Source organism: Vigna radiata, unplaced genomic scaffold (assembly GCF_000741045.1).
Source record: "Vigna radiata var. radiata cultivar VC1973A unplaced genomic scaffold, Vradiata_ver6 scaffold_239, whole genome shotgun sequence".
In the NCBI taxonomy this organism is placed as follows: Eukaryota; Viridiplantae; Streptophyta; class Magnoliopsida; order Fabales; family Fabaceae; genus Vigna; species Vigna radiata.
The window spans coordinates 393,103-400,343 of record NW_014542169.1 but is presented as its reverse complement, the minus strand read 5'-3'; positions in this window follow the sequence as shown (position 1 = coordinate 400,343).

The following is a 7,241-nucleotide window of genomic DNA, read 5'->3' as shown; positions in this document are numbered from 1 at the left end:
GCATTATTGGTTACTAGGGGAGGCTAGGGATAGCAAGCCGGTAATTAATAATAGGCTCTTTTCACCAAGGGATTGGGTTAAGGGTAAATAAGAACGTATGCATTGCAATTAGATAAATAAGTGAAATAAATAAGAAGAGTAGATATATGAGAGTGGATAAGATGAAATTGTAAATCCCAACAACACCATTCATTCATAGTTTCTCAAAACCAATTGAATCAACTTCATTGCATGTTTATTTTTTTTCTTTGCATATAACCACCAAATTTATTCTCTTCTCAAGTCTTACGCGATTAGGTTACATGAAAGTTAAGGCCTAAGAGTCCTTTGGGAAAACGATACTCGGACTTACCCGTTTATATTACTTGATAACGATCTGGTACACTGGCCAGGGACTTAACAAGTTTTTGGCACCGTTGCTGGGGACTCGTGGTTTAACTTAGCTAGTAGTGTAAACTGATGAAGTTTGACTTGATTGTATATATCCTTTTATCTTTTTATCTTTTTTTTATTATTTTTATTAAAAATATAAAAAAGTGCTACTAAGGTTTATGTTTCTTGAAGGCTTAAGCGAAGCAAGTGGGAGAAGGAGAGTCAGACGCCCATCTAGGGATTTGTTTCCTTCACCTGACAGATTACTATCACCTTCACCAGATAGAAGAACAGAGGAGATGGCTGAAAGAACTCCTCCAAGACGCACTCTTGTAGACCAATCAGATACGGTTGGCCCTTTCCATTTTAGCAGCATAGTCATGCCTACAGATCAAACGACCAACATGGTGATGAATCCAACACTTGTACACCTGGTGTAGAGCAAACAGTTTCATGGCCTGTCAAATGAGAATCCCTATGACCATTTGACAGCATTTAGTGAAATATGCAACACAGTGAAGATGGCAGGTGTATCAGATGAAAGAGTAAGGCTGAGTTTGTTCCCATTCTCATTGGAAGGCAATGCTAAGATGTGGCTCAATTCCTTTCCTAAAGGAACATTTACAACATGGAAAACTGTGGCCAGAACATTTGTCAACAAATATTTTCCACAGTCTAAAGTTACTTAGGGAAAGCTGCAGATCTCATCCTTTAAACAAGGCATGGAAGAAACTCTAAGTCCAGCATGGGAGCGATTCAAAGGATTACTCAGAAAAACACCAGTTCACGGATTTGACAAGACAACCATTGTTCTTGCCTACCTTGGTGGACTGAATATGCAGTCCAAGATGATGTTGGATGCCTCAGCTGGAGGTGATATCAAACAGAACACTGAGGATGAAGCCTATGACTTGATAGAGAGAATGACAGCTAATGGTCAAGAAGCGTATAATGAAAGGGGCGTACCGACACAACAGAGAGGAGTCTTGCACTTACCTGAAAATGATGCAATGCTAGCTCAAAATCATTTTTTGACCCAGAAGCTAGATACATTGACAAAGATCCTTTCACAACTTCCAAAGGAGCTTCGTAATGTTTCTCAAGCACAACAACTATGTGATCTTTGTGGTGGAGACCATATTAATGGTCAATGTGCTATACCTGAGGAGATGCAGCAGGAAGCTAACTATATGGGGAATCAATACCAGTTTAGACAAGGGAATTTCAATCAAGGAAATCCTAGCTAGGGTTGGAAGAATCATCCAAGTATTGGCCAACAACAGAACAACCCATCAGGGCAACAAGGAGGCTTTAGGCAGCAACAATCTTCTCCATTGTGGCAGCAAATAAATCAATTGACAGAGAATGTTAGAGATTTTTCTAATAGATTTGATAAGTTTGTGAAGGATTATCATGCTCAACATTCAAGTGATCAAGCTACTTTTAGATCATTAGAGACACAACTTGGTCAACTGTAAAAAAGGATTGAAGTCACAGAAAAGAATCAAGCTAGGGTTAATACTGATGTTAATCCTAAGGAGGAATGCCGTGCTGTTGCAGTAAGGGAGAAAAGAAAAGCAGAGGAAGAAACGATTGAGATTAGCAGTGATGAAGAAGAGGTAAGTGAGAACGACGCGTTTGGTGAAGAAGAGAAAGAAGAAGAGGGATTGGAAAAAGTTGAGAAAAGAAGAAATAGTCACAATGGGCAGATGAGAGAAATATTTAGACATGTGACTATGGTTCCTTTAGAAGAAAGTCATCCTCAAATTCCTGTTTATTCTAAGAAAATTAATTATTACCTTGGAGAGGTGATAGATTTAGAAACAGAAGACGAAGAACAGGAAGTACTTGTGCGGTCAAGAAAGGAACATCATCCACCGAAGATGAAGGATCCATGATTTTTAACTCTTCCATGCGTGATAAATGATGTGGATATAGGAAGAGAGATGATCGACTCTGGGTCTAGTATAAATTTAATGCCCTTAAGTTACTTGAAGAGAATTAAAGGGTTAGTGCTAAAACCAACAAACACTACTATAACAGTGCCAAATGGTTCGGTTAAAAAAACAGCTGGTAAGGTGGAAGATGCAATTGCCCGTATTGAGGAGTTGGAATTCTTGATTGATTTTGTAGTCGTGGATATGGAGAATGAAGGAAGGATTCCATTAATTTTAGGAAGACCTTTTATGAGGACTTCCAGTATGGCAATGCGTAACCATGATGGAATAATAACTTTGAAAGATCAAGAATATGTGTTAATGTATAATTGCTCCAAAGGAAGGAAAGTGAAAATAAAGGAGAGGGACAAACATAAAAAGTCAAGAAGAGAAGTTGCACTAAAGGACAACACAACAGGTACTAAATCTAATAGTTGTAACGTTTTGCAGGTACCTGAAGATGAGGAGGTTGACAAAGGAGGCACTATCCACACTGAATATACATCACTTCCTATAGGAACACAAGTGAGATTCAAGAACAAGAAGTGGTTTGTTATTAAGAGTCGAGAAGATGACAAGTTGGAAATCAGGAAACCATTCACAAGAGCCATAAGGAGAGTGAATAGAAAGAAACTGATGAGTTGGGTTGATGAAGATCCCAACCGGGATGGAATGAATTGATTTTATTTAAATCCCACTTTGTATAAACATTTGTAGTTTTAGGGTATTTGATTTTGTACATATACTTTATTAAATTTTTGAACACTTTTTGGGTAGCATCTACTGAGGGATGGTAAATCTTTTATGTATCTACTGAAGGATACAAGGTAAGTACACCTACTGAATGGTGTTGGAAGGATAAGCACTTACTAAAGAGTTTTAAACAGGTTTGGGTCAGGCTCGTGACGTTAAACAAGCGCTACCTGGAAGGCAACCCAGTTGATTGTTTTATTTTTAATCCTGTGTTAAATGCATTACATGTTAATAATTGCATTTGAGAGGGCAAAGGCATACATTTGAAAAATTGAAGGTTGAAATTAAGTGCTAGAAGGAAAGATTACTCAAAAGAAAGCAAAAGAAGAAGGAGTGAAATTAGGCGCAAACCGCTGAGCGGTCCATTTTACCGTTGAGTGGTTGCGGCGCTGAGTGTCTCGACTTTTCTTAAAAGCTGAGCGGTTTTCCAAGTTTTTCACTTTGAAACCCTTCTTTGCATTTCGCCTGAGCGGTCTCCCTAAGCCTTAGCACTCTTCTTTCACTTTCAAAAGCATTTTAGAGAGATTTCCTCACTTTCTCATTCACCCACTCAACAAAAATTCAATTTTCCACCATTACTTTGTCAAAGTTTGGGGTTTTTGGTTGAGGCATTTGCAATTGAGAGGACATACATCATCAATTAAGCAATTTTTCTGCAAACATTCACAATCCCCACTCAAGTAAGTATGCAAATTCATGATTGGTGTTTCTAATTTGAGATTTGTTGATGAACATGCTTAGGAACATGATAAATTAGTGCTTTTGATTTCTATGCATGAATTGATAGAATAGGAACTGTTTGAACCGATTGAATTGCATGATTTTGGTATAGATTTATGATTTTAGAAAAAGAGTGGAGATTAGGATCAAATAGGCAAAGATTTTGAAAAACCCTAGCTTCCACCGCTGAGCGATCTGTTTTGGAGCTAAGCGGTGGCACGACTTAAGGCAAACCGCCTGGGCAGTCTCTGTTGACGCTGAGCGGTCTACAGCTGTTTCGCCTAAATGTTGAAATTTTTGAATGTTTGTGTGTTGGGGAGCCCTGTTTTCCTCAAAGAATTATATGATTTGATGTTACACTAACCTCTAATGATGTTTCTGTGAATTTTGTTGGATGAAATTGATTTATGCAGGAATGTCTACCTCAAGAAGAGTTAAGACAATGAGCAACAAAAGGAAGGAACCAGAGAGACCTAGAAGATACTATTCTTCAAGGTTCCTATCCAGGAAGCATGAGGAACATTTTTCTATAGTCCAGGAAAGGAGATTGTTGATGGAGAGAAAAGTCATGTACATTCCTGACTTGGCTCTAGACTTTGGTATGGAGATTGAGAGGCGAGGTTGGGAGAGACTGTCAACTTATCCAGCACCAGCCAGTATTGAGTTGGTAAAGGAGTTTTATGCTAATGCCTTGCCGAGAGGAGGAGTGCCTGCAGGGAGGTACATGAGCTATGTACGTGGACACTTGATCAACTATGATCCTAACACCATCAACGCTTTTCTAGGGACTGAGTGGCCAGGAGAGCAGTGCAGGTATGCTGCTATACTAGGGGAGGCCAGGGATTATAAGGAGATTGAGCGAGTGATGTGCATCCTTGGGAGGCATTTTTAGAGAAACCCTAACGGAGCACCGGTGAACATCCTGAGGGCAAATTTAACTCCCCTAGCTAATTACTGGATGGAATTTACTCATGTTAATATCTAGCCATGCTCTCATGTTTCCGACATTACTTTGCATCGAATTTTGGTCATATACTGTATGTTGAGGCAGATGGACGTAAACGTTGGGAAGATCATTACCAGTGAGATTATGAGCTGCGCCAACACTGTGAGCAGCAGGATGCCATTGGGACATCCGTCGCTAATAACATATTTGTGCCAACAGGCAGGAGTGGACACTTCAGTTCCACCTTTTGAGAGGCCGAGGAGTGCTATTAATGCCTCCTATTTTCATCAGTATTGTAGAGGTGACGAGCTAGCCAGAGCAGTCCCTAGGAGACGTCCTAGGAGGGCAGCAGCTTGCAGATGCACCGACACAGCAGCCTGAGCCATTCCAGATGAGAGACATGTACATGTTTATGATGGAGGCGAGGATGAAGTCCCTTTGCAGAGGGCAGGAGGCCACTGCCGAGATGATCATAGGAATTTATGACCAGCCACGAGTGCATAGGTGGACTATGGATGAGTTCCGTAGTGTGATGGCTTGGCCTCGAGGACAGGCACATGGTAGTGGGTCCGGAGCTACTGGAACATTCGTCGCTAATCACATATTTGTGCCAGCAGGCAGGAGTGGACGCTTTAGTTCCACCTTTCAAGAGGCCGAGGAGTGCTATTAGTGTCTCCTATTTTCATCAGTATTGTAGAAGTGACGAGCTAGCCGGAGCAGTCCCTAGGAGACGTCCTAGGAGGGCAGCAACACAGTAGGTGGATGAGCTTGCAGGTGCACTGGCACAGCAGCCTGAGCCATTCCAGATGAAAGACATGTACATGTCTATGATGGTGGCGAGGATGAAGTCCCTTTGCAAAGGGCAGGAGGCCACTACCGAGATGATCATAGGACTTTATGACCAGCCACCAGTGCACAAGTGGACTATGGATGAGTTCCGTAGTGTGATGGCTTGGCCTCGAGGACAGGCACATGGTAGTGGGTCCAGAGCTACTGGAACTTCAGGAGGACAGGATGATGACCAGGAGGATGATGAAGATGTTGAGGATGCCCAGGAGGAGGATGATGATGATTCAGATGAGGATCTGCACTGATGACATATACTGATGGATGCAGCATTGGACAGGGATTTTTCTTTTTCTTTTTCTTTGTACTTTGAATTAGTATTATAGGTTGAATTTATGTTTGAGTATATGCTGGGCTTGTACACTTATTCAGATAATGGTTCAAATTTATTGCATGATGAGTTGTTCACTATTGATGATTGATTGTGGATGATGATTGAGAATGTGTGAATGTTGATATCCAGGTTGATGGTTCACTAGCTATGTGAACAGATGAGTAAGTGATTCATGATTGTGATTTTGATGCTAAACAGGATTCATGTGAGAAGTGAGAAAGCATGATTGTGTGAGGTATTGAGCCTCAGAGTTTTATTGTTGTGTGCACTGTTTACAGAGAATCATGAATGGTATTGACTTAATCTTGATAATTGATTGAACTGCATGTGTATGTCATATAATCAAGGCCATGCTTGGAAAGCCCTTACTTAGCCAAATTTTCACCCAAAGAATTTTAAATGATATACCATTTTTGAACCTTGACTTTAAACAGTATAAAAACCCTTGTTTGAATTGATTTACCTTGAGTTAGGGTTGAGAATAATTATATGTGTTGAAAAGGTTCAAGTTTGGGGTTGTATGGGGAAAGTGAAAGGCAAAAGAAAAAGGAAAGCATTGAGTTCAAAAGATGAAAAAGAAAAATGCATGTGAAAAGAAAAGAAAAACAAGAAAAGAGTTTATGCACGTAAAAAGAACTCAATGTAAAATGAAAAAGGGAAAAGTTGGGAATGAGTGAGATTGGTTAAAAAGAGAGTGTGCTTGAACTTTGAATAATGATTTAAACTCTCTTAACTCAAGGATTTTGTATTCCAGAAAAACCAATTTTTCTTGATAGCCCAGCCACAATACAAGCCTTGGAAAAAGTCCTTGTGATGACATATGTATGTAAAGATGTTGATTGTTTGAGATGAATGACAATATTGTTTTGTGTGACATGTGAACAGTAGAGAGTAGAGTGACCTCCTAAATACTTGAGTGATTGAGTGAAACACTTGCTTGGTGAGAATTGTTAAATCCATGTTTACATCTATGTTTAGTTGATTGATTATTCATGAACAAAACATCTCTTAAAAAAGATTGATTGTGTGAACTAAATCGGATTGAAAGCATGCATGCATCTTTGAAGGATTCCACTAAAATTTGAAGTGTATAATAACTTCTCATGAGAAAAAGGAGTTTTGAAAAGTGTGAATTATTTGATGAAAATGTGGAAAAGCCGAGTTTTGTCTTGTTTGCTTGAGGACAAGCAAAGTTCTAAGTTTGGGGTTGTGATAACGGTCTAAAAACCGTTATTTTAATACTTAAAATTGATAGTAAAACACACCCTTTATGGCTTAGAATGAGCTTTAAATCAAGAAAAACACTTAGTTGAGTCTCTTGAGAGTCAAAAGT